Source organism: Hyperolius riggenbachi, chromosome 10 (assembly GCF_040937935.1).
Source record: "Hyperolius riggenbachi isolate aHypRig1 chromosome 10, aHypRig1.pri, whole genome shotgun sequence".
NCBI classification, from domain to species: domain Eukaryota; kingdom Metazoa; phylum Chordata; class Amphibia; order Anura; family Hyperoliidae; genus Hyperolius; species Hyperolius riggenbachi.
In genome coordinates, this window is record NC_090655.1 from 110,469,823 (window position 1) to 110,497,248 (window position 27,426).

The 27,426-nt window shown below is 44.9% G+C and overlaps 1 protein-coding gene across 3 annotated transcripts in view; it reads right to left on the bottom strand.

Moving 5' to 3' along the window:
* The window catches only part of NEURL1 (neuralized E3 ubiquitin protein ligase 1), a 372,529-nt gene that overhangs the window by 111,422 nt on the left and 233,681 nt on the right, over positions 1 to 27,426 (bottom strand). The gene's annotated exons all lie outside the window — the stretch shown is intronic.

Below are 27,426 nucleotides of genomic sequence, written 5' to 3' on the forward strand. Positions count from 1 at the left end.
CAAACATTAGAACCTCAATCTATTTGGAGGGAACAAATGATAGGCATATCAATTCAGTGAACTGTGAGTGGACTGCAGAGCTTTTTTTACTGCATCAATCAGTACAAACAGACCTGCAGTGAGAAAATTATGGAAGCCATTATCTTTGTTCTTTTTTAAATGTTTGTGGTTTGGCTCTATTGCTGATCTCTGGCTTATAATCTGTTCCAGAAAAAATATGCAGATCAAGTGTCCTCACTCCACTGGCTGCAGTCATGCTGCATGTGTGACTCGCACTACTGAAGCCAAAAGATCAGCTTGACAGCCGAGTAAATCAGCATCATATAAAAATTAAAAGATGGCAAACTCCATAATTCTCTTATTGTGGATGTCCTTTAATAAACCCAGGAGACATGACAAACACAATAACACCTCTGTTACATGGCAGCTACGCCAGGATCATCTTACATATCCATGCCTTTCGTGGAAAGGGCCCATAACACTCTGCTGCTTGAGGGCACTTGAAAGACGTTTGCTGAAGTGCCTCTTACAGCATTAGGTGCAAATATATACAGCAAAGCTGTTCCATGTCATTCATACAAACTATGAACTCTGCTGCAGTGCCTACATGCTGTAGAAAACTCCATAGTAGTCCATAATCCACTACTATAAAGTTTTCCGTTTCAAGATAGCGTATTCGTCACTGGTACTTTCAAGTTAATCCTTGAAGGGAACTGCCAATTCTTGTTACTAACAAAAATATATAATAAAAAAATAATAAAAAGAAAAGTGGTCACACTTCAAATCACTCAGATTATTTTAATAAAAAAACAGGAATGAAAATGATCTTTTGATTAGGTATAAGAATATTTCATAAACGTCTTATGAAGTGCATTAGAAAGTGTAAAGATGGCCACACACGATACAATAAAATGATCCGATATTACGGCAATTTGATAAAAACGATCGGATCTCCGAAAAAAAATCAAAAGTTTTTTTTTCATTTGAAAAATTCGATCAGATTTTCCGTTTTCTATGATTTTTATCGATCTGGAATGCCAGATATTTTTCTTCAAACTTTCTAAAGATTGTATGGTGTGTGTTAGATTGTCAGTTTATCAGTATACACACCCTAACAATTTTCTCAGAGCTTCCAATCATTTTTATCATAATTGGGGAAAAACATAGGTGTGTGGTACATTGGTCAGATTTTTGAAACGTTACAATCAGTCAGAGAAATTGATTGCAATTCTTAAATTGAACAGATATTTAAAAAATTGTATGGTGTGCGGCCACCTTTAGACAGGCTTTTTGGGTTTTTCCAAGTTTTTAGCCCCCCTCCCCGGGCAGTTAATAAATTAATTAAATTTACCTGGGCCTTGGAATCTGCACGAATGATAGCATGTTCGAGTGATGTTAAAACAGCGCAGGAGATTTGGGCGCAGCCGACGCCACCACAGTCCGTAATAGGAATTGCGGCTATAGCAGTGCTAAGTGAGTAACTTGGGCGTCCTGCGCCCAAATCTCCTGGCGGCAGAACAAAACCTCAGGAAAAAAAATCTAACTTTTGTGATTTTGAGAGTATGTAAAATGCAGATTGAGTAGAAATAAAGATTAATTATAAAAATAATATTTCCAATTGTCAATGTTTTCTTTTTATCTGGAAATATTTTTTTTTCATCACCATTAAAACCAAATACAAGCATACCAATATATGTTGCATAAAAATCAAGACTTATTCAAGATGTTTTACTCACAATGAAAAATGTACTGTAATTTGTTTTATCACAAATAAATATACCTTAAGGAATACAATATTTTTTCCTTGTCAAAGACCCACTCAGGTGTAATTTCAGGTAAAAAGTCGGGCCTATTTAACGTAACAATAAAAAGTCCTGGGGGAAAAAAAAAAGATCCTCACAAATGGAGAGGGAAGGCCCTGGATCCAATAGAGCCTTCCCAGGTCTCTCTTTGCGTCTTTGTTCCCCTGCTGTCTGCTATCCCATATCCCCCCTATTCCGCCTCCAGGAGTCCTCAGAAGGCTTTGGAAGCACTTATGGCCCTGAGGACTTCCCAAGATGGGAAGCTCTGTACTGCACGAGTGCATTACAGAGCCACCCGTCTTCCGAGCCTTCTGAGGGTTCCCAAAGGTGTACTCGACAAGTTGATTGAAATGCATAAGGAGGGGGGGGGGCAGCGATGGACTGAGGATGCAGAGAGAGGACAGGGGAGGCTCAGGCTATATGGGATCCAGATTCATCCCACTCCTTAGGTAAGTATTTGACTTTTTATCCAGGATGCTTCAGTGTTTCTTAAAATTCCTTAAAATTCCTTGTATACACGCTAGATGGTTTCAGGCAGCTGATTGTGGCCACATCTGCTAACAAACAAGTATGTGGCAACCCCGGCAACCCCCGATGCATCAGTAAGAGATCGCAGACTTGCAGATCACCTCAACCAAGAGCAGGCCAAGCTAATTGTTCATTTACTCACTCCACCATGTGCCGTTCCATTGTGTGCCATGCCGCCAGATCTCCTCCCCTCTCCATAGTAACAGGCTAGCGACACTAGGGGCGCTTATATCACATGCATTAAGTACTGGTTATTGCAATTTTAACAGATGCATAAAGGGATTAAAGGTGTTTTGTAGACTGTCTTCATTTGAAAACTGAAAACTATGAAACTTTAGAAGTTTAGAAGCAAATTTGTGGTAGGAATTGACTGCAGCATCCTGTTGGTTCCAGAACCAGAATGACACAATTGCAGGTTAGCTGAACACTGCCATCCAGAAGGAAGACAGGGACTAGACATTGCAGGATAACAGCAGGCCAGCAGTCAGTGCCAGCGGCTGATTGCGTATCATGACTTATCAGGGGAGCACAGGGTGACGTTTTCAGATTTACAACAGCTGTCTCTCTGTTAATGAATATGGCAGAACTGATGACTATACTGAACCAAAAAACCAATGTACTGTCTCTAAAGGGAGCCTGAACAGCTGATCACCTAAAGGAGAAACAATCTCCCGAACATATTGTGCCCATGTACATCTTCTGTACAACGTCTGTTAAACTGGCTCCTCAGTGAAGCACAAACAGATCGCCTCATTAAGTAGATTATTTTATGTATGTATTTTTTTTTTTTCTAGAGGGACTAAAGTCCTATTCTATGATTTTTCTTAATGTTTACTTCACAGCTCCCCATCTAACCTGAGATAGTACATGTGCATACAAACATACATGGATCTCCAAATTTTTTATTTGTTTTTGCCTTGGGGGACAGAGAGATATGTGGGAACATTGACCTTGGTATTCTCCGCCATGGGGACACGACTGGCCTTAAAGAGAAACCGTAACCAAGAACTGAACTTTATACCAATCAGTAGCGGATACCCACTTTCCCATGAGAAATATTTTCCTTCTCTCAAATACATCATCAGGGGGGTCTGTACGGCTAATATTGTGGTGAAACCCCTCCCACAGTGTGATGTCACTGCCATGGTCCTGACAGTTTCCTGTCTGTGAACCTCATTGCATTGTGGGAAATAGCTGTTTTCAGCTGTTTCCAACTGCCAAAAAGCAAGCAGCATCTCCTTTCACTGACATCACCTGCCAGTAGTAAAAATACCACCCTGTGATAAATGTCAGAATGTAAATCAGGGAGAGGAACGATTTTACAATGGAAAAACACTGACTAAATCATTTATACATAACTATTGTAGAAATGAAGCACTTTTTCATTACATTATTTTCACTAAAGTTCCTCTTTAAGACATGCCTCCTTTCCATAGGAAACAGTGAGAGACTGTTTCAATGCTACCCTATACCCATTCCAACACCCACTCACCCCAGCAGGCAATCCAGAGGCCTCAGTGCAAATATCTCCCCCCTTCCTTCCCCTGTATGCCACATCCCTTGTGGAACACATACACCCATGCTGGACACAAAGGGAAATGAAGATTAGGTGCAGTAACTTTGGGGGTCTGTATGAGAGAGCAATGCTTGGTGCTAGTACGTGTCACAGGCCATGCAACGTTCACACAGGCTGATCAATTTCATCTAATGTGCATGGATGGTCATGCAAACATTTTTTTTACCAGTGCAAACTATTAAATGAATTAGAATAACCCAACTTGGATATTTTTAACATGGTTGCCTGCCCCTGAAAGGCACAAGGGTCATAGTAGAGCATAGCATAAGGGTTAATGAAATATTAGCAAATTAACAGACATGTTTTTGAAAGAATTTCCTGGGCACATAAAAAAATGACTGGACTGGCCCCTCATTGGCTGGATTTAAACCATAGCCCCTCTTTTTTAGTCTGCCATTTCTAATGATGTGAAGCAGTCAGAATGCTCCTATATCATGGAGTTCAAATATTGTGACAACCTACTGACTGCAGCCAGACAAAGGAAGCCAGAGAGCATAATTTATACTCTTGATAATAATGGGATACTCAAAATAATATGATATGGTAATTTAGTTCCAGGTACAGGCTCATCAGACAGTACACTGCTTTACGCAGATGTCTCTCTCTAGTCGTGTCATACGTGAGTTTAGCTATATTAGAAGGATGAAGAGCCTATGGTTTTCTGCTGTGATTCACAGATGGTTTCCATGGTGATCAGAGGACAATGATGACTAAGTCCATCTCGTCGCCCTATTGATATTAAAATATTTCACACTGTGACATTGCAAGGAACAATTAGATCCTATTATCTCTCTACGGCCATGAATTCTATTGATGCTTTAGTCACCACTCTTGTTTAGATTATAACTGACCTATTAAAAAGGAGCAGTGCAGGCTCACAATCCACCAATTAACCATCATTTCTGAAGTAATCACTAGGAGGAGACGCTCTGCAGCTCATGCAAAATTCACATGCACAGTTTATCTCCACTTAAAGCAAGCCCATTGAGGTCTGCAATGTTTGTAAACTGACCCCAAAGCTTAAAGAGGACCTGAACTCTTGCACGGGACAGAAGGAAACAGAGAAATATGCATCCTGTATGTATTTAGAGAGTTTAGGCTGTCTAATTCCCCCTCATCTGCGACTAATCACAAGTTGTAATTTGATTTGTCAGCTGTGCAAGCTAGCTGCCTCAGCAGAGCAGCTAATTTGTAAACACAGGCTGTTGAACTTATGTCTGCTTCCATGAGAGCAGCAAGTAGACATACTGCAGATTTGTTGCAGGATTTATATCAGCTATAACAAAAAATGTTTTTCTTTAAATGTTATTATGCTGTTGCTTGTCTTTTAGAGCAGAGAGGAAGTTCTGAGTTCAGGTACGCGTTAATGTGGGTACCACAAGGGCACTGTAAGTCTTCCGTTCTTATATTCCCATTTTTTCCTGTTCACTAGAAAGGCTCACAATCTAAAATTCACACAGAAAAAAAATATAGTTTGACTTGTTAGACGGGAGTTTTATCCAAGCTCATCCTGGTCCCCACAAACTAATGACAGGTCTAATACTTGGCAGTAATAGCACTCCCCTTGGTTTCTTAATGACAGGAAATGGTGGAATAAAGGCTCTTACTTGAGCCTGGATTAGGGGCCTAAAGGCGCAAACACACACCGTTTGGTTTTTTTTTAACTATGGGTCGTAAGAGCGGATCAGTCAAAACCAGCCTTATCAGTCTGATGACAGCCTGTACTCACATGCAAACTGTCGTCAGAATGATTGCCCCGCGGGTGGGTCTGATGACCCGTAGTTTAAAAAAATCCGGTGTGTACATGCCTTCAGAAAGTATTAGGAGACTTGTGTATCATGTGGTGCTTACTGCAATATCAGTTTACAGCCAGGGCCGGAGCTACCATAGGAAAAAATGGGCAATTGCCCCTGAGCCTGTAGGGGCCCCCAAGGTGTCCCTCCCCATCTCAACTGTTGCTCCCCAGGGACTCTGCAGAGTCTTTTAAGTTAGGAGGTGATTGGGGGAGGGTCAGCAGCCAGCTCTTGGGCCCAGGAGGAAAATTTGGCTGCAACAAAGGGCCTCTAATGACGCTTTTTTGGTCGGGGGTGTCTGTTGGGGGGCCCCCAGGCTAATTTTGCCCTAGGGCCCAATTGCTACTTGAACCGGCCCTGTTTACAGCAGTTTGCATTAAAGGGAACCTGCAGGGAGAGGGATGTGGAGGCGGCCATATTTATTTCCTTTTAAACAATAGAAGTTGCCTGGCAGTCGCGATGACCTTCCTCGCTTCAGTAGGGCCTGAATCACATACCTGAAACAACCATGCAGCTAATCTTGTGAGATTTTTGTCAGAAACATCTGATACGCATGCTTGTTCAGGGTCTTTAGCTACAAGTATTTGAGGCAGAGGATCAGTAGGGCAGCCAGGCAATGTGCATTGTTTAAAATTAAATAAATATGGCAGCCGCCTTATCCCTCTCACTTCAGGTTGTGGCTGTGGGTTATGATGTAGGTGGGAAGTTTCCATGGCGATCATGTAGGAAGGACATGTGTGCTCCTGTCATGTGGGCAGGATGAGGCTGCAGATGAGGACAAAGGTAGGAAGTTGCCATGGCAGTCAAGTAGAAAGGACACGATTGCTCCAGGTCATGTGGGCAGGGTATGGTTGCGGAAGATAATGTAGGTGGGACATTGTTATGGTGATCAAGAAGGAAAGACATGTTTGCTTCTGTTATGTGGGCACGATGTGACTGCAAATCAGGATGTAGGTGGGACGTTACCATGCCAGTCATGTGGGAAGGACACAATTGCTCCTGGTCATGTGGGCAGGACATGGCTGGTGAGTATCTTGCTTGGGCTGACCCCTCACAAATGTTTGGACATCAAAGCCATGGAGCATGTGTGTATGTTGGTCTGCATTCCTATTGATTATCTTCTGACTGAGAAATCAATCAGATTGATCAATATCCCACATGACTGCACACAGTTTCTCTTGTATGGTTCAGCCCTAACAGACAGGCAGACAAGTACCTGCAAACATGTCCACATATATTCTCCTCCAAGCTGAGTAAGCAAAGAGTTAATTCCACAGATTCCCATTTACCTACTAAATTATTAAACAGTGGTATTCTTAATGCATTTTCAGTGCAGTATGGAAATGCCCTGAACACAGATATGTACTCCCAATACTACCAGTAACAAGCTATAAGCCCTACAGGCATTGAGGTAAACTTTGCTGACATTACAACATGAAACTTCAATGATGCTCCATAAGAAAAATGTCTTTAAAATGCAGTGAATAATACATACAGCAACTTCATACAAAAACAGAAAAGAATGATTGATGTTACAATGTTGCTTTTCTTGCTTTGTCTGGATACAAAGTAACAGAACTGATTCAATGAACCTTTCAATTGATTTTTCTCAAAGCAGGGGTTTTCACACAATGGGCTCTATTCACAAAACTTCTCATAAATGACTTCTTTATCACCTAACTCAGTGCTGTCCAACTGGCGGCCCGCGGGCCGCATCCGGCCCGCCAGGCCTCCTGTTGCGGCCCGCTCCTCTTCCCGGGATGCAGGCATGGCGTGCGCTATGGGCACCATGCCTGCTCCCTCTTGTGTGGCCTCTCCTGTGTCCCCGCTGCCTCACAGCTCACTAGCTCAGACCTCACAGATCGCGGCGACTGAGGCTAACAGAGTGCGCATATTACCCGCACGGAGTACGTCACATGCGGAAGTAAAATCAGTCACTTCCGCATGTGACGTTCTGCCGCGCGGGTGTTATGCGCGCGCTCTGCTTGTTTCAGTCGCCGCGATCTGTGAGGTCTGAGCTAGTGAGCTGTGAGGCAGCGGCAGCGGGGCACAGGAGAGAGGTAACGGGCGAGGCAATGGGGGAAACGCCTGTCACTCTCACTGGGGGGCACCTGTCACTCTCACTGGGGGGCACCTGTCACTCTCACTGGGGGGCACCTGTCACTCTCACTGGGGGGCACCTGTCACTCTCACTGGGGGGCACCTGTCACTCTCACTGGGGGGCACCTGTCACTCTCACTGGGGGGCACCTGCCACTCTCACTGGGGGGCACCTGCCACTCTCACTGGGGGGCACCTGCCACTCTCACTGGGGGGCACCTGCCACTCTCACTGGGGGAACACCTGTCACTCTCACTGGGGGGCACCTGTCACTCTCACTGGGGGGCACCTGTCACTCTCTAACTTGGGGGGCACCTGTCACTCTCTAACTGGGGGGCACCTGTCACTCTCTAACTGGGGGGCACCTGCCACTATCTAACTGGGGGGCACCTGTCACTATCTAACTGGGGGGACACCTGTCACTAACTGGGGGGACACCTGTCACTATCTAACTGGGGGGGACACCTGTCACTTACTGGGGGGGCACCTGTCACTATCTTCTGCCTATTTATGTGAAATGCTCTCTATTTATGTGCCTCATGACTGCTGAATTTGTCGTGTTGGGGGCCTCATGATTGCTGAATTTGTCTTGTTGGGGGCCTCATGATTTGTTGGGGGCATCACAATTGCTGAATTTGTCTTGTTGGGGGCCTCAAGATTGCTGAATTTGTCTTGTTGGGGGCCTCAAGATTGCTAAATTTGTCTTGTTGGGGGCCTCATGATTGCTGAATTTGTCTTGTTGGGGGTCACATGATTGCGAACTGCGAGACTATGGAAAAGCTGAATCGTCATCATGAAACAATAGCGTTAAACCTACTTTTTTAGCTTTTTAAAACGGAAAATAAAACTGGGAGGTTCTAAAAAACCCCACATTTTTCAGGAGTAGGATGGATGAAATTGTTTATCTTCACAGTTTATTTTCAACTTGGATTTTCCATAATGTTCATGTATGAGTTAAAACCTTTGTATGTAGTTTAAATTGCTGTTGCCACTTTGCAATAGATAAGTGACTTTTGGGTTGCAGTTTGGACACTCGGCCTCCAAAAGGTTCACCACCACTGTCCTAATCTAATGTCCCACATTGCTAAATTCATGTTAATTTGTCTCCACCTGTGGCAACACCCGCATTCTGTTCCATGGCCACACCCATTTTTCGGCGCGGCGCTCTACGCTCAACGGAACCCTTGTGGTTTTTCTTCACCAACATCTTAAATTGCATTTTGTGGAAAGTGCTGCCAATCTAATTGCATTTTTTCCTGGGGAAGGGGGGGGTGTCTGCGACTCTAGCAAGAACCTTCGGCCCTCCACCATGGGGTCTGAAAAAAAAATGGCCCTCCATGCCCATGAAGTTGGACAGCACTGACCTAACTGATAAAAAAAAACCTTTCAAAACATTTACAAGCAAAATAATCACTCAAAGTAAAGGGGCCCATACACTGAGCCGATTTTCTGGCCGACCGATCGATCCAGATCGGTTGGCCAAAATCGGTTGGCCAATCGACCGATCGATGGCCGATTTCGATCGATTTCGATGGATTTCTGTCGAACTGGCAGGGTGGAAAATTTAGGTCGATCTGATGAGATTGCTTATCATTTTGCATTGGCCTTAATGGAAATCTGATGGCAAAAAAATGCCATCAGATCGAATTTCAATAGATTTCAAACTGAAATCTATTGGAATTCTATCCTGGTAAAATATGATCTAAAAACGCATCAGATAGATCATCAGATGCATTTCTTATCTATCTGCTGCCAATCTGACGAGTGTATGGGCACCTTAAGTTGTTCCTGCTTAACTTCATTTCAGGTCTTGTTCCCATTATAAAATCGCCAGCGCTATCGCAAGCCCTGATTTATTGATTCATCAAACAGCGGTAATATTACTGTATACAGTGGCGGCTCCAGCTTCAGATTTTTGGGGGGGCTCAAAAGGGGCACAATGACTGGCTGACGGGGCTTAAGGGGGAAATTGCGCAGCGAGCGGAGTGGGCGTGGTCATGACATCATGTGGGCGCTGCTAACTGTAATGTAGTTGTACCAGCTAATGTAGTTACATAAAAAAAAAATTAAATAAATGCACGTAATGACAGAGACTTTCACTAGTAAATGCATGTAATGAGAGACAGCCTTTTAATAGTAAGTGAACGTAATGAGAGACAGCATTTCACCAGTAAATGCACGTAATGAGAGACAGCGCTTCACCACTATATGCACATAAGAGAGCCTTTCACCAGTAAATGCATGTAATGGGAGACAGCGTTTCACCACTAAATGCACATAAGTGACAGCCTTTCACCAGTAAATGCATGTAATGAGAGACAGCGTTTCACCACTAAATGCACATAAGAGACAGCCTTTCACCAGTAAATGCATGTAATGAGAGACAGAGTTTGCCCAGTAAATGCACGTAATGACAGACAGCACTTCACCACTAAATGCACATAAGAGATAGTGGTGGGCTGGGCGGAAGGACTCAGGCCTGGCTGGTGGTGGTAGTGGTGGGATGGGGGCCCCAGGGCAGCTCTGGCCTGTCTGGTGGTGTGCTGGGGGCCCCATGCTTAGGCCTGGCTGGTGGTGGTGGTGGACTGGGGGCCCCAAGGCAGCTCAGGCCTCCCTGGTGGTGTGCTGGAGGCCCCAGGCTCAGGCCTGGCTGGCGGTGGTGAGGGGTGGGTTGGGGAGTAGAGAGGAGACAGAGAGAGGGAGGGAGGCCCCAGGCTCAGGCCTGGCTGGTGGTGCGCTGGGTCTGGGAGCCCCAGGCTCAGGCCTGGCTAGTGGTGGTGAGGGGTGGGTTGGGGAATAGAGGGGAGACAGAGAGAGAGGGAGGGAGGGATACCCCAGGCTCAGGCCTGGCTGGTGGTGGGCTGGGTCTGGGAGCCCCAGGCTCAGGCCTGGCTGGTGGTGGTGAGGGGTGGGTTGGGGAGTAGAGCGGAGACAGAGAGAGAGAGAGGGAGGGAGGCTCAGGCCTGGCTGGTGGTGGGCTGGGTCTGGGAGCCCCAGGCTCACATGTCACATTAGCATCACATCACATGCCTCCCCCCCCCAAAAAAAAAAATCATTGAAGTTGGCTGCCTACCCCACGGTAACCCACCTCGAGTCACTAGTAGTGACACAGTCTGGTCTGGTCTGCTGTGGCTGGCTGCACTGAGTCCCCGGTGCTGCTGCTGTTGCTGCCTACAATGGCTGTTGGTTGGACAGAGAGAAAGTGACAAGCTTCTCTCTGAAACTGTGCGAGCCAGGCGAAGGGGAGACTGAGCACGCTGCACACTACGTGAGTGTCACGTGACGGACGTCGTCACGTGACGTGACTCAGATTTAACTGCCACGAATGTCCCCTTCCCTTGCGGGCTGCTCTGACTGTGCCTGGCTGCGTCTGTCAGTATAATTACCAGGGACGTCTGACAGGCCAGCCCTTTTCCTCCTCCTCCTCCTTCCTTCCTTCCAAGTTCCGAAGTTCTGAACCGCGCGGCCACGGCCCGTGGGGTGGCTTTAAGGGGGGCTAGGAGGTTGACAGCTGGGGCTTAAGCCTGGGTAAGCTCCAGCGTGGCGCCGCCACTGACTGTATAGGAACAGCACATGGCAATATTACAGTTACATCTGCGCGTAAGTACCGCAAGAAACACTAGTAGTTTGACCCTCGTTATTCTAGTACCACGACCACTACTACAGTAGCACGTACGTTACCATAGTAACAGTCACACTACTAGAGTACCGCTACTAGCGTATCTTGTGGTATTTATGGGTGGATGTAATGGTAATATTGCTGTGCGTGCATAGTATAATATTACCACTGTTTGATGAATCAACCACTATACCAATTAAAAAGCCCCTTTAACGCCTAGTAAGAATGAGAGTATTTAAGTTTAGTTGTCCCAAACTAAAGATGTACAAATGACAGTTGTCTGCAAAACTTGATCCTCCGGGCAACAATTAAGGGCTGAGTTCTGTACAGATGCGTCTCTAGCCTAGAAGTTAGCGACACAGCTTCGCTATGCAAGGAGGTGGAGGGACAACAATGCAACACGCAACGAAGGGGAGGGGTAAAGAGGAGAACAATGGGCTCAGCCTGCGCATGGTGGTGGAGATGATCTGGCACTCAAGCACCACCACCAGTGCATGTTTTGTGGAAATCCACAGAGGTTGTTAATCAGCTCTGCTGAGACACGAAGGCTTCTTTTACACTAAGACGTCGCGTTAGGTGCTACGTTAAGGTCGCATAACGTGCACCTAACGCAACGCATGGTGGTGGTGGCAGAGGACGTTAGCAAAGAGCCGCGTTAAGCGGCTCTTTGATGTGTCCGTGATGCGTACTATAGTACGCATGCGCTGGTGGAGACCACGTGAGCGGAACACTCCGCATCACGTGGTCCCGCCAGTGACGTCAGCACAGTGCAGTGAATATTAATTAGCCATGTGGCTAATCACTGCGCCTGTGCAAGCAGGCTAAAGCGGCAAAGCCGCTCTAACGCCGTAGCATGCTGCACTTTAGATTGACGTGCAGCGTTACAATGTAACGCAACGTGGGCACTGTGAACAGCCCATTGCAGTTACATTGCTGTGCGTTGGGGAGCGGTACAGGCTGCACTAACATTCGCCTGTAAAGTCTCACTGTGAAAGCAGCCTAAATTACTTCACCTGTGAATACTTGTGGTTTCTTGCGAAACATATACTGCTGGTGGTACTTGAGGACAGGGTTGAGAGGCCTTGCTCTAGTGTGTCTGAGGTGTAATTTAAATTTGGCATCACTTTTCTTACTTACTATATATGTACTCTTTTGCTTACTAGATGTTGAATAGATATTTTGTAAGTAACTTAAGAAAACATTTCTTCTGAGAAAATTCAGGAGAAAAATGTACCAAATCAGAACATTTCTCAGAAACACTATATGCCTTACAACACAGAGCACCAGCCTGCAACGTAACAAGGTTATGTGTAGTGCAATCTTTCTCAAACCACTAACAGATCATAAGCACAGGGGTATGAAAGATTAAGTTTAGTGACAGGAATATGGAGACTTGCAAGGGTTTTAAAATACCTGCATAGTTCAGATTAGGGCTATCAAGAAGAAGGTAACGGTAATAAAGAGGATAAAGTTAGTGTCAGAAAAAATGTGGGTAGATTGGGCAAAGGGTAAGGTTGGGATTAAGCTAGGTAGTAAAATCAGCCTGTGGAGATTTCTACACAACAGGGTTACTTGTTAACCTAAATATTTAGCACCCAGTGTCTAGAAGATTATGCCATCATATGACAACTGTGTGAACATACATATCTGACTGTGTGACCATATCTTACAACTGTGTGAACATATGCAGGCAATTCTTCATGCGATTATATATGCTGGTAGATAAGACAACACTATGCAAAAACAGTGTCACAGTCATCTGATGCCTGTAGGTAATTGTATTTTCCCCATTTTAGAGCAGTTGATGGACTGCTATACATTTCTGTACGGTTTTCCTTATATGTGCATTAAGCAAAGTACAGCAGACCCACGTGTACATCTCATTTCTTTAATAACCTAAATTCCACCTTAGTTCCTGTAACTAAGACGTAGCTATGTAATGTAAACTTGCAACCAGTTCCATCTGCCTATTCTTTACAAGTACCAGGTTGCCTCGTCTAATCGCAGTCCATGTTGGATTGGTTGTTTCCAAACATCAGGATGACAAAGTACATCTATGGCCTCAAGGCACCCAAGAAATACTTCTTACTAGTACCATGCATGGCCCATTTGCCATTGGTGCTTTATCTGTAATTGACATGTTAAAGCTGACCCCTCAGAGTGGATCATGGGATAGCAATGCCTGGAAGAAAAACGCAACTCTTGTGTGACAGTAGCAATCTATTTGTGACAGTCTAAAGCACAGGCCTGGAGGCCTGGAAAGCCAGATCCATGCCAGTGTTTAGGATGGACTGAGAAAGGGTGGAATGCGTTCTACCTGATGGACCACATCTTTCCCGATTCAGACCCAGCAATTAATTTGAGCTGTGTTAAAAATGTGTGAGGACATAAGCCCTCCCTGGTCTAAAGTGATGGATCTCATAAACATGTTACTTCTACAGCATGTACAGTATATTTAGAGGATACCTGAGCTCAGTAAAAATGTACGAGTTGTCCATTACTGGGATTTCCTCAGTGTCCCATAAACTGCATGGCCGCTCAGCTTTGACTGGTCTCCCCTCTGTGTTGAAACTATGCCCCACAATCAAAGCTCCGACTGTACCCAGTCAGCAAGGGCACATGCTGTGTCCACTCCGGGCGCTCTCTTCGATCACACTACTGAAAGGTTGTGCACAGCAGGTACTGCCGAGAGTGCTCTAGGCATGTGCAGTAAAGAAAAAATTGCAACTGTGCATGCACAGAGTCATGGGGAAGCATGCACAAATGGGGCCACACCGGCTTGTTTCGGGTACAACAACCCTCCTTCAGGCCTTATAAATACATGTGGATGGACCACTAACAAGAATGTTAATGTCAGAGAACAGCTGTACTTGCACAAGATTCACCTGAAATTATCACACGAGAGCATTTTGGGTGACAGAAAGTGTGTGTGTTTGTTTAAAGTGAAACTCTACATTCAGAGCAAAACACTACAAAAAATGCGTCCACAAGATTTTCGTAAATTACAGTACTTTCGCAACGAGTAACTTTCCATTGCAATCTGCAGCCAGCCATGAATTTCTAATGCTAGGTACACACCATACAATTTTATGGCAGATTTACCAGCCAGATTGATTATTTCCAACATGTCCGATATGAATTTCGATCGACTTTTCAATCTTTTTTTAAAAAAAATTTAAATTTTTTTTTGATCAATTTTCATAGAACTGAATGAAAATCAATTAAAAACAAATTCAGATCGGACATATTGGAAATAATCGATCTGGCAGGTAAATCTGCCAGAAAATTGTATGGTGTGTACCTAGCATAAAAGTGACTGAAGCTAAAATTGCTCTTCTGCTCAGAATCTCTACCATTTGTGGATTACAGACAGCTTAGAAACTTTCCATCCCGCTGCATGGGAAATAAGCTGCACAGAGTAGAAGCACTTGCTTCTCATTTCCACACCTGGACTAATCCACTGCAGCAGATTTGGACACTCCAATATCACCATTTCTGTTAGAAATAGTGTTGAATGAATATTTCACATGCACATGTTTTGCATGCTTCCATGCAAGCAAGCTGAAATACACATTGCCATTAGTCCCTGCAATGTATACAGCTGAACTGATGTAATTGCCTTTTTTCTCACCAATAACGGTGTTACGTTTTAAAATATTCTTACACATAAAGCATATTTAAAAGGTTTTCAAATGGGTCAGTGATCAATAATGCAATATATTTCCATTATGCATCTCAGTATGTACAGTATAAACTGCTCTGTGCATATTGTAATTGTAAACTAGCTACAGTGTCTGCTGATTCCGGCTTAAAAAATGGTCTTTGAAACATAGGCACATAACGAGAAATCACTCCCAGTGTTTCTGCAGGTCACGTGACATGCCTCAGGAGCCGTAAGCAGTATGGGGCTGCATGGCAGGTAAAGTACCATGCTCTCATGTGCTATTCTGCAGTTTGAGTTGGAAAGCAGCGCATGAGAGTCTTCCCTCTATCTAGGTATCTACCGTGTTTCCTCAAAAATCCTTGATCACCCTTGTATATAGCCAGATCACCCTTGTGTATAGCCAGTCCTCCCCCCCCCTTCCCTGCTTTACCACCTGCCTGTCGAACCCTCATTGCTCCACTGCCCGGAGGCATAATTCACACCGCAGATCAGCAGTGAACTGCGGTGATGGCAGTAACAGTACCATCGTATACAGGAAATTACATCCCTGTTTACTTCCTGCACACAGCGGCACTGTTACTGTGCAACTTTAGCTGCCTTCACTGCAGTTCAACGTTGATTTGCGGTGTGAATTATGCCCCGGGGCAGTGGAGCATGGGGACCTGACTTTCTGGAGCAGGGGGCTGGCAAAAGGTAAAGCGGCAGCGGGGTAAGGGGGGGTTTCACTGCCACTAGGGCTTATATTTGGGGGTGGGGGGAGGCTTATATTTTGAGCATGCTCCAAAAATATGCTAGGGATTACTTTCAGGGGTGGTCCTACTTTCAGGGACACACAGTAATTGTTAGACTTTGGAACACTGCAGGTTCATTTTAAAATACTTAACCTGTACCCAGGTGATGATTTGGTAAATATTGTTTTATACCAAAGAAGAGAGGGGATACATTTTCAATTCTTATTGAATTAGCTTGAAGGACAGATCCGAGCTTTCTAAAAAAACAAAAATAAAAAGGATCTACTTACCAGGTGCTTCCTCCAGCCTCTAGCAGCAGATACAGTGGAGGAAATAATTATTTGACCCCTCACTGATTTTGTAAGTTTGTCCAATGACAAAGCAATGAAAAGTCTCAGAACAGTATCATTTCAATGGTAGGTTTATTTTAACAGTGGCAGATAGCACAGCAAAAGGAAAATCGAAAAAATAACCTTAAATAAAAGATAGCAACTGATTTGCATTTCATTGAGTGAAATAAGTTTTTGAACCCCTACCAACCATTAAGAGTTCTGGCTCCCACAGAGTGGTTAGACACTTCTACTCAATTAGTCACCCTCATTAACCCTCCTGGCGGTTAATTTTTTTTGCCAAAATGGCAAAAATTCTTTTTTTTTTTATTTTTTTTTTTGTGTTTCATGTAAAGCTACCAGAGTGGTAGCTACATGAAACACCACTAGAGGGCGCATGTGTCCCTCTAGTGCAATCGTCGCCGGCATCAATAGCAAACAGGGGAACGCGTATATAACGCGCTCCCCTGTTTGGCTTCTCCTGTCGCCATGGCGACGATCGGAATGACGTCATGGACGTCAGCCGACGTCCTGACGTCAGACACCTCCGATCCAGCCCATAGCGCTGCCCGGAACTCATTGGTCCGGGCAGCGCAGGGCTCTGGCGGGGGGGGGGCCCTCTTGCGCCGCTGCGTACGGGCGATCGCCGCAGAGCGGCGGCGATCAAGCTGTACGCGCGGCTAGCAAAGTGCTAGCTGCGCGTACAGCATTTTAAATGGAGCAAATCGCTCCATCAGGGGCTGAGATATCTTCCTGCGCGGCATAGCCCGAGCTCAGCTCGGGCTTACCGCCAGGAAGGTTAAGGACACCTGTCTTAACTAGTCACCTGTTTAAAAGACACCTGTCCACAGAATCAATCAATCAAGCAGACTCCAAACTCTCCAACATGGGAAAGACCAAAGAGCTGTCCAAGGATGTCAGAGACAAAATTGTAGACCTGCACAAGGCTGGAATGGGCTACAAAACCATTAGCAAGAAGCTGGGAGAGAAGGTGACAACTGTTGGTGCGATTGTTCGAAAATGGAAGGAGCACAAAATGACCATCAATCGACCTCGCTCTGGGGCTCCACGCAAGATCTCACCTCGTGGGGTGTCAATAGTTCTGAGAAAGGTGAAAAAGCATCCTAGAACTACACGGGAGGAGTTAGTGAATGACCTCAAATTAGCAGGGACCACAGTCACCAAGAAAACCATTGGAAACACATTACACCGCAATGGATTAAAATCCTGCAGGGCTCGCAAGGTCCCCCTGCTCAAGAAGGCACATGTGCAGGCCCGTCTGAAGTTTGCCAATGAACACCTGAATGATTCTGTGAGTGACTGGGAGAAGGTGCTGTGGTCTGATGAGACCAAAATAGAGCTCTTTGGCATTAACTCAACTCGCTGTGTTTGGAGGAAGAAAAATGCTGCCTATGACCCCCAAAACACAGTCCCCACCGTCAAGCATGGGGGTGGAAACATTTTGCTTTGGGGGTGTTTTTCTGCTAAGGGCACAGGACAACTTAATCGCATTAACGGGAAAATGGACAGAGCCATGTATCGTGAAATCCTGAACGACAACCTCCTTCCCTCTGCCAGGAAACTGAAAATGGGTCGTGGATGGGTGTTCCAGCACGACAATGACCCAAAACATACAGCAAAGGCAACAAAGGAGTGGCTCAAGAAGAAGCAAATTAAGGTCATGGAGTGGCCTAGTCAGTCTCCGGACCTTAATCCAATAGAAAACCTATGGAGGGAGCTCAAGCTCAGAGTTGCACAGAGACAGCCTCGAAACCTTAGGGATTTAGAGATGATCTGCAAAGAGGAGTGGACCAACATTCCTCCTAAAATGTGTGCAAACTTGGTCATCAATTACAAGAAACGTTTGACATCTGTGCTTGCAAACAAGGGTTTTTCCACTAAGTATTAAGTCTTTTATTGTTAGAGGGTTCAAAAACGTATTTCACTCAATGAAATGCAAATCAGTTGCTATCTTTTATTTAAGGTTATTTTTTCGATTTTCCTTTTGATGTGCTATCTGCCACTGTTAAAATAAACCTACCATTGAAATGATACTGTTCTGAGACTTTTCATTTCTTTGTCATTGGACAAACTTACAAAATCAGTGAGGGGTCAAATAATTACTTCCTCCACTGTACGTCTGGACAATATAAAGCCAAGGACGACCACCCCTGTAGGTAAATAATAATCTGATCGGCTATATTCCAACATGACCAAAGGCGTCCGTGGATTAATATAAATATATAAAGCTATTACTGTAAGCTCTTGGAGGGCTTAGTTTGTCTAATCACCATTATTGGATGGATAGAATTGGCGTCACTCTTGTGAACACTTTTTGCACTTTTGAATTAAAGGACCACTCCAGTGAAAAAAAAAGTAAGCAGTGAAAATCTGACAGAACCAACAGGTTTTGGACTAGTCCATCTCCTCATGGGGGTTTTCTTTGTTTTCAACAGCATTTCCTGAACGGCAGTTTAACTGCCAAAAAAGTAAGATACCAGCCAGCCTCCCTACTTGTACACTTTTGTCGTTCAGAAAACCCTGTTGAGTCAGTCAGGTTTACTTTTTTTTTTGCTGAAGTGGTCTTTCAGCTTTATTAAAGAAAAATATTTTTGGGTTCCCGAATGTCTTGCTCTACTTTATATTCTTGTCATATTTGGACGGGATACTTCCTCTGGCTCAAGGTCTCCTCATCTTATCCCAGTCCTCAGGGAGAAAAACACAGCAGCACTAATGTTCTGTTACACATACAACACATTATGTTGTGTATTTTTTAAAGTTGGTTGGAGTTTGAATACATGCCGGAATTACATGTTCACACATGACTGAACAGAGATTGTGGTCTTAAGCTAAGTACCCACGGGGGTACAATTGTAGCTGTCGCCGCACACGGGAGCGTGTGCGCGACAGTTCGGCGGCAGTTCGGCGACAGCTCGTCGCCAAATCCCTCTGCATCCACACGGCAGCAGAGGGATTAGCGATGCGGCGGAAGCTGTCGCCGAGTTTCCTCCCCCCCGCCGGAAGCTCCGTGTGGTGTGTGTGGGTAGCTGTCGCTAGCCCGCATACACATGCGGGGCTAGCGACAGTTCCGGCGAGGTTGCGGCGACGACTGTAGCCGGCGATTGAACATGTCAATCGCCTGGCGACAGCTCCGACGGGCGACGGTTCGGGGCGCGCGCGTCATACACACGGACGAAAACCGTCGCCGCAACACGCGCGTGCCACGTGGTTGCGGCGACGGCCGTACCCCGTGTGTATGAGCCTTTACAGGCTGGGTATGTAAAGTCCCATATATTTACCATTTCCTTGTGAACTGATAAGCTACATTCTCAGAACGATTTGGTTCCCCTTGCACAATGTCTGCCAGGTTTTGGAGGCGGGCTAGGTAAACTTTACAAACAGCTCTCTGTGAGCGAGAAGGCAGCATTTCATCACTGGCAATACAAAAGCGTCTTTATGGATCTATGCAATTTAAAATTGGACGCTGCTTATAACTAATTCAGGACAATTACATAAGCGTCGGCCATTACAAAGTCTCCCTTCAAGCTTTCTCTGATTAACCCTTTCAAGGTAATGGGCACCATCACCAGTGACAGGGTTAAAAGCAATCAGCAGGTATTGACTGCTGTTTGGCAGCTAAGCTACCAATCTAAATGAATACTCTGTGTATATTGCAGCTAGCTCTGAGAAGATTTGCACAATGTAATCATTAATCTCTGAATGTCCGCACACACGGGGTCCTCGCTCTCCCTCTCTACTCCCCACATGAGATGTGCATGTGATGACTGCTCTCGCCCTAGAGAAGCCTCTGTTAGATCTGATAGTCTGGCACATTGTACACATCATTAACAATTATGAGGGTATACGGGGCACAGCTAAAGACACAATGCTTCTGCTTTTCTCAAATGAATGAAGCAAGTCAGAGTGTACCCATTACTTCCTGGAATACTGCAGAGAATGGATATTGATATGGCTATGATCAGGAGCATAACTACAGAACATGGCCCTTCTTAGCAAAACTGCGGTGAAGCCCCCAAAAGTTCACATCCTTTCCATCGCTCACTCCTGGTAACCCTCACAGCCTGGGAACCCATCTTACAAGGGTCATAAAACAAATGTGGACATTCTAATCATCACACCCATAACAAGTATAGCCACAAAAACACCTGATCTGAAGGATGGACCCCTTTATCGGAGGGAGTGAAGTTGTAGTCGGGGCCCCCTTCACAGCTCTAGGTCCCCCGGGAGTTGCAGGGGCTGCTCCCCTGTAATTACGCCCCTGGCTATGATCACATAGGGGCGTATTTACATAGAGCAACATTGAACAGAAAAAGCACTAGAGTTTACCTGAAGTAGGAAATAAAAAGGTTCAAATACGATACTTACCTCTGTGGTGGGAAGCCGCAAGATAGTCCAGAGGCTTCCCCGATCTTCCATTCCACCGTTGGCTCCCTGTAAACACATTTGACCAGAGCTTGTTTTTCATGTTTCTCATAGCCACACTCCCACTGTGTACAAGTGCATACCGACTGGCCATGCATGAGTAAAGGTCCGTGCATGCCCAATAGGGTGAACCCGCTCATGCACAGATTTTCTTCACCATTTCCAAACATCCACCTTGACCAAGTGTCATCACCTAGCTGAAAGTAAACCTGTGAGCAAAAAATAAAAGGCAAAAGTTAGATACTAACCTCAGTAAAAGCAAGACTCTGGATGATCCAGCGGCTCTTCCGATACACCTGCAGCCCACCACTGCTCCCTTGAGGCCTCTTCTCCTTCATGGCCATGCTCCCGTCCATGTACAAGTGCTATCACACTTTGCAGGGGTAAAGATGGCCCACACCTGTGAAGTAGCATGGTGCAACTCATGCACGGAGGAAAAAGCCATACATGAGCATCTCCGTCCTACAGCATAGGAAAGGACGGTCATTGCGCCTGCACAGTGTGGCTGCGTTTGCACACAGGCACTTAGCCAGGTTTTAGTGCTAAATCCTTTGGGAGATCCAGACCCTCCAAAATAAGACATACCAGTAGGTGCACAGTGCTATGTTTCTATGGCCTATCCAGATAGATGTTGGGTGCAAGCACTACAATGTACACTCAGATAGATTGCTGCAGCCACAACACTGCGTGCAGCAGTTTATCAACCACAGCATACTCCCGTACCATACAGCAGGAGGAATGGCATCGCTTTCAAAACTCATAACTGGATTTATTTTTTTTATGCATAGATGTGCAGAGTTCCAATAACTACTGGACTAAAGTACACACCAACACTCATTGCAGGCACAAAGTGTGTGTGTGTGTGTGTGTGTGTGTGGGGGGGGGCAGGGGCGTAGCAATAGGGGGTGCAGCGGTAGCGACCGCATCGGGGCCCTTGGGCCAGAGGGGCCCCGAGGGGCCCTCCCACAACTACAGTATTAGCTCCCTAGTGGTACTGTGCTCATAATAATCACTTCTATAGATACTTTTAATATTGGTAATCATTAACAAACTGTTCCCCATCCCCTTCTTGCACCTCTGACACTGTAGTTGCCATTGGCAGGTTTTGGTGCGCCGTATCAATTGTTATGTATAGAGTGCTTGGGGGGCCCCATGTAAAACTTGCATCGGGGCCCACAGCTCCTTAGCTACGCCACTGCGTGGGGGGCACAGTTTCAGTGTGGAGTGAACCTATACCTGAATGATTTATCTGCCATGAGGTGCAGAGCTCCAATAACTACTGGACTAAAATGCAAACCTGGCTTTCACTACAGGCAAAGGGGGGTGTTAGCTTCAGTGATAATATGTGCACAAATTATAACCTAATAGACTTCCCCACGGTGGTGACGTACCCCCCCCCTGGGGAAGACCACTCTAATCTAGCGATAAAAACACAATATTTCCAAGTGCAGCTAGTCAAACAAATGCATAAAACAAACATCAGGCAAGGAGTGCAAGCTCAAAAAGGTCCAATAGTGGCAATGCGCCTCTCAACAGAGGCGCATTGCCACTATTGGACCTTTTTGAGCTTGCACTCCTTGCCTGATGAAGCGGGTTATACCTGCAAAACGCGTTGCGGAGTGCCAAAATAAATTGTTATTTGCGATTTGAACAATCTCAATTGTCCATCATTTCAGGAGGTAAGTCCACCTGTACTCCTCCTTTTTAGTTGTTTTTAGATCATTTTAACCTGCCTGGCGCCTCTGTCCAAATTTGCTCAAAAAGCTTTAGATTAGAATTAGTACACAATTTGCATCTGCTTTGCATTCAGGGCGTGTATTTAGTTCCAGAGGGGCTTTGCATTGCCTTTGTAGGCTTGCAATCAGATACATCCATGAGCTCTGTGACCAATTTGTATACTCCAGTACCAGTTAACCACTGAAGTGTGTATTGAGACATCTGGGTCACTACAAAAGGCAATGGTGGCTGAGTGGGGTCAGTGAGCAGTGCTCATCATCCCCTCGTCACCATCCACGTAACAAAATCCTTTAAGTCAGGAAGTATGTAGGAAGTACAGAAAATTGTATGGTCACTGGTGCAGGCTAGACATCCATAAGCACATTCCAGGATAATAACAACAAAAAAGTATTAAACAAAAAATATGTTACTTTAAAATATCCAGGCCATTTAGTTTGTACCCCCTTGGGGCAAAGGGGAGTTATTGCTTAACCAAAGGCTTTGTTAATATTTAACTTTTGCCTCTGAAGGGACTTGGAAAACTGGAACTGGACAAAGAGGTTCTCCAACCTGTCCTCAGGCCTTAGCAACAGTGCACATTGTATGCATTTCCTCTACAATACTAGTGAGCCAATTACAATTCTGGGTGAAACACACCCAACTTTCATTGAGACTCCAAACTGCCCTCCTAATGGAATTTGCTACTTTGTTCAAGAAGAATACACTGGGCAATTCAGTCTGGTCCCAAAACTAGAGCTGCAATTTACATCTATTACACAAATGAATGGCTATCACAAGAAAAACTTGTTCATGTCACGTTTGGAACTGGAGCACGGCACCTCTATTCATTTTCATTCCTGCTGATGTAACATAACCTACTCCTATGGAAACACTCCGTGCAAACTCAGCATAAGTCAGACCGTCAGTTGTAATGGCTGTAAAGTATGTAACTTACTACACATGAAGTAGTGCATTGTTATTTGTGTTCTCATTAAGAAACAAAAATCTCATTCTCTATCCTGCAGGAAGCAGGCAAATCTTTCCAACGTGAATAAAGACAGCAATAACTAAGACCATTTTTGTCAAGTGAGGTTAGAATCTCTGCCAAGTTTCTATTACAGTAGCTCATTTCCTATCTCAGGCACGATTACAGCACATATTAAAGCCATGAAGTCCCTAGAATGCTTGAAGTGGTAGCCACCAATCCAACCATTTCTGTTAACTTGCCCTAACAGTATATGCATATATCGTGGCATTGTGACTCCATCTGGAATCTGCATCATATTCCTAAACTCCTACTGGAAATAGGTAACTGGCAAGCACCTCAAAGACTGACCTTGCAGGTAAGTCTGCACACTAAGTTGACTGCTGGATTCTGGTCCCTAGTTTGCTCTCCAGAGGTGAAATCTCACCACCCATTTACCATGTGTGCCTCTAATCACACCCCTACAGCAGCACTGGAAGCCCAGACACCATGCCTCATTCCCCAGTGGGTTATAAGTAAGTATTTAAACAGAAAAAATGGCTGGTGATTAAAGTGCAAAGCTATGTATACACTTACAATACCTGTTGCCAAATTAATAATCTGTGATCACTTTGGGTGACAGTTTAGCAATGATTGATGTGCAGATAGAGTGCTTGGCTCTCTGCAAAGCAAACTATTCTGTTCCACACAGGTGCCCTGTTGTGAGGACAACAACAACAAAAAAAAGAAGAAAACAACAGTGTTGCTCAACACCTATGCAGTTGGATGCAGTTGGATGGACCACTAACAAGAATGTTAATGTCAGAGAACAGCTGTACTTGCACAAGATTCACCTAAAATTATCACACGAGAGCATTCTGGGTGACAGAAGGGGTGTGTGTTTGTTTAAAGTGAAACTCTACATTCAGAGCAAAACACTACAAAAAATGCGTCCACAAGATTTTCGTAAATTACAGTACTTTCGCAACGAGTAACTTTCCATTGCAATCTGCAGCCAGCCATGAATTTCTAATGCTAGGTACACACCATACAATTTTCTGGCAGATTTACCAGCCAGATTGATTATTTCCAACATGTCCGATATGAATTTCGATCGACTTTTCTTTTTTTTCTTTTTTTTTTTTTTTTAAATTTTTTTTGATCGATTTTCATAGAACTGAATGAAAATCGATTAAAAACATGATTAAAAAATGATCAAAAAAAGATCGTAAATTCAAAAACATCAATCGAAATTCAGATCGGACATATTGGAAATAATCGATCTGGCAGGTAAATCTGCCAGAAAATTGTATGGTGTGTAGCTAGCATAAAAGTGACTAAAGCTAAAATTGCGCTTCTGCCCAGAATCTCTACCATTCGTGGATTACAGACAGCTTAGAAACTCTCCATCCCGCTGCATGGGAAATAAGCTGCACAGAGTAGAAGCACTTGCTTCTCATTTCCACACCTGGACTAATCCACTGCAGCAGATTTGGACACTCCAATATCACCATTTCTGTTAGAAATAGTGTTGAATGAATATTTCACATGCACATGTTTTGCATGCTTCCATACAAGCAAGCTGAAATACACATTGCCATTAGTTCCTGCAATGTATACAGCTGAACTGATGTAATTGACTTTTTTCTCACCAATAACGGTGTTACGTTTTAAAATATTCTTACACATAAAGCATATTTAAAAGGTTTTCAAATGGGTCAGTGATCAATAATGCAATATATTTCCATTATGCATCTCAGTATGTACAGTATAAACTGCTCTGTGCATATTGTAATTGTAAACTAGCTACAGTGGCCTCAATTCACAAAGCTTTATCAAACACTTTACCAAACGTTTGATAATTTACCTCATGGGTAAAATCTAATTTTGAATTCACTAAGGTGTTATACATTTATTGAATGTTTTATCGATAAAACATTCTATAAATATGTAATACCTTAGTGAATTTAAAATTAGATTTTACCCATGAGGTAAATTATCAAACGTTCGGTAAAGTGTTTGATAAAGCTTTGTGAATTGAGGCCAGTGTGTGCTGATTCCGGCTTAAAAAATGGTCTTTGAAACATAGGCACATGACGAGAAATCACTCCCAGTGTTTCTGCAGGTCACGTGACATGCCTCAGGAGCCGTAAGCAGTATGGGGCTGCATGGCAGGTAAAGTACCATGCTCTCATGTGCTATTCTGCAGTTTGAGTTGGAAAGCAGCGCATGAGAGTCTTCCCTCTATCTAGGTATCTACCGTGTTTCCTCAAAAATAAAACACTGTCTTATATTAATTTTTCCTTGATCACCCTTGTATGTAGCCAGATCACCCTTGTGTATAGCCAGTCCCCCCCCCCCCCCTTCCCTGCTTTACCTCCTGCCTGTCGGACCCTCATGCTCCACTGCCCGGAGGCATAATTCACACCGCAGATCAGCAGTGAACTGCGGTGATGGCAGTAACAGTTCCATCGTATACAGGAAATTACATCCCTGTTTACTTCCTGCATACAGCGGCACTGTTACTGTGCAACTTTAGCTGCCTTCACTGCAGTTCACCGTTGATTTGCAGTGTGAATTATGCCCAGGGGCAGTGGAGCAGGGGGACATGACTTTCTGGAGGAGGGGGCTGGCAGAAGGTAAAGCGGCAGCGGGGTAAGGGGGGGGGGGGATTTTCACTGCCACTAGGGCTTATATTTGGGGGTGGGGGAGGCTTAAATTTTGAGCATGCTCCAAATATATGCTAGGGATTACTTTCAGGGGTGGTCCTACTTTCGGGGACACACAGTAATTGTTTGACTTTGGAACACTGCAGGTTCATTTTAAAATACTTAACCTGTACCCAGGTGATGATTTGGTAAATATTGTTTTCTACCAAAGAAGAGAGGAGATACATTTTCAATTCTTATTGAATTAGCTTGAAGGACAGATCCGAGCTTGCTAAAAAACAAAAATAAAAAGGATCTAATTACCAGGTGCTTCCTCCAGCCCCTAGCAGCAGATATGTCCCTCGCCGCAGCCCCGCTTCCAACCACTGGTCTAGGGTCCCCTCCGGTGTAGATGCCAACGCGCATCTACTGCGCCTGTACGAGAGCCGCTCTCGGTCGTGCTGACATCATCTGGCGCTCTCCAGATGACATCAGCATGATTGATAGCGGCGCTCGCACAAGCGCAGTAGAGGCTGACCTGGTGAGGTCGGCACCTACACCGGAGGGGATCCTGGGACACAGAGGCTGGATACGGAGCTGCGGCAAGGGCACAGGACGGCTGCCAAGGGCTGGAGGAAGCTCCGGGTAAGTAATTTTTTTTTTTTTTAATTAGCTCGGACCTTCCCTTTAAAAAGTCTAATCTATAAGATCACACAACAGCAAAACATCATTAAACGAGAGAACTCAGAGCCGGATTAAGGCTAAATGGAGCCCTAAGCAAAGTAACTGATTTGGGCCCCCCATCATGTCGTAATAGAATCAGAAGATGCAGCTGCACAGCAACATGCCGCACACACCGGGGCAGCCAAGCTACTGGTTGCTATGGGCAACAGCCCGCTTTCCTCTGTGGGTGCACAATGCAAGGAATAGCAGCGGCAAAATGCAGAGTGAGAGATGAATGGCTGGGACATTTGCACTCAGGGGCTGGGGCACCCCTGTGAAGAGGGCACCAGATATCACAGCAGCAGCACTTTCCCCCTGCATCTCCAGCCTGGCAATAGCAGAAAGCTCTGGACACCGCCAAACCGGAAGCCGTTCCCCAGACAGAATAACATAACCACCACCGAACAACCGATTTCCTCCTAAACTAGACAGCCACCATGCAGCCTCCATCCCAGTGAATACGATAGTCCAGCACAGAAGGCAGCCACAGCGGGGGAGAATGACAGCACCAGATGACTTACATTCACCTATTGCGATCCAAGCAATAGAGGTCCCATCATCTGGAGCCCATCTGTCTCCTCTAGAGTGCTGCCGCTCTGTTACTACTACTATTACTACTTCCTACTTCCTGTCTGATCTGAGAATCAGGAAGTTCAGAGCGAGCGCGCGCACTGTAGAAGAGACAGATGGGTTTCAGATGAAGGGATCTCTATCGCTTGGATCGTGGATAGGTGAGTGAGCGTTTGCCATCTGCTGCTATCATTCTTGCTGCAGCTGTGGTTCTCTGTGGG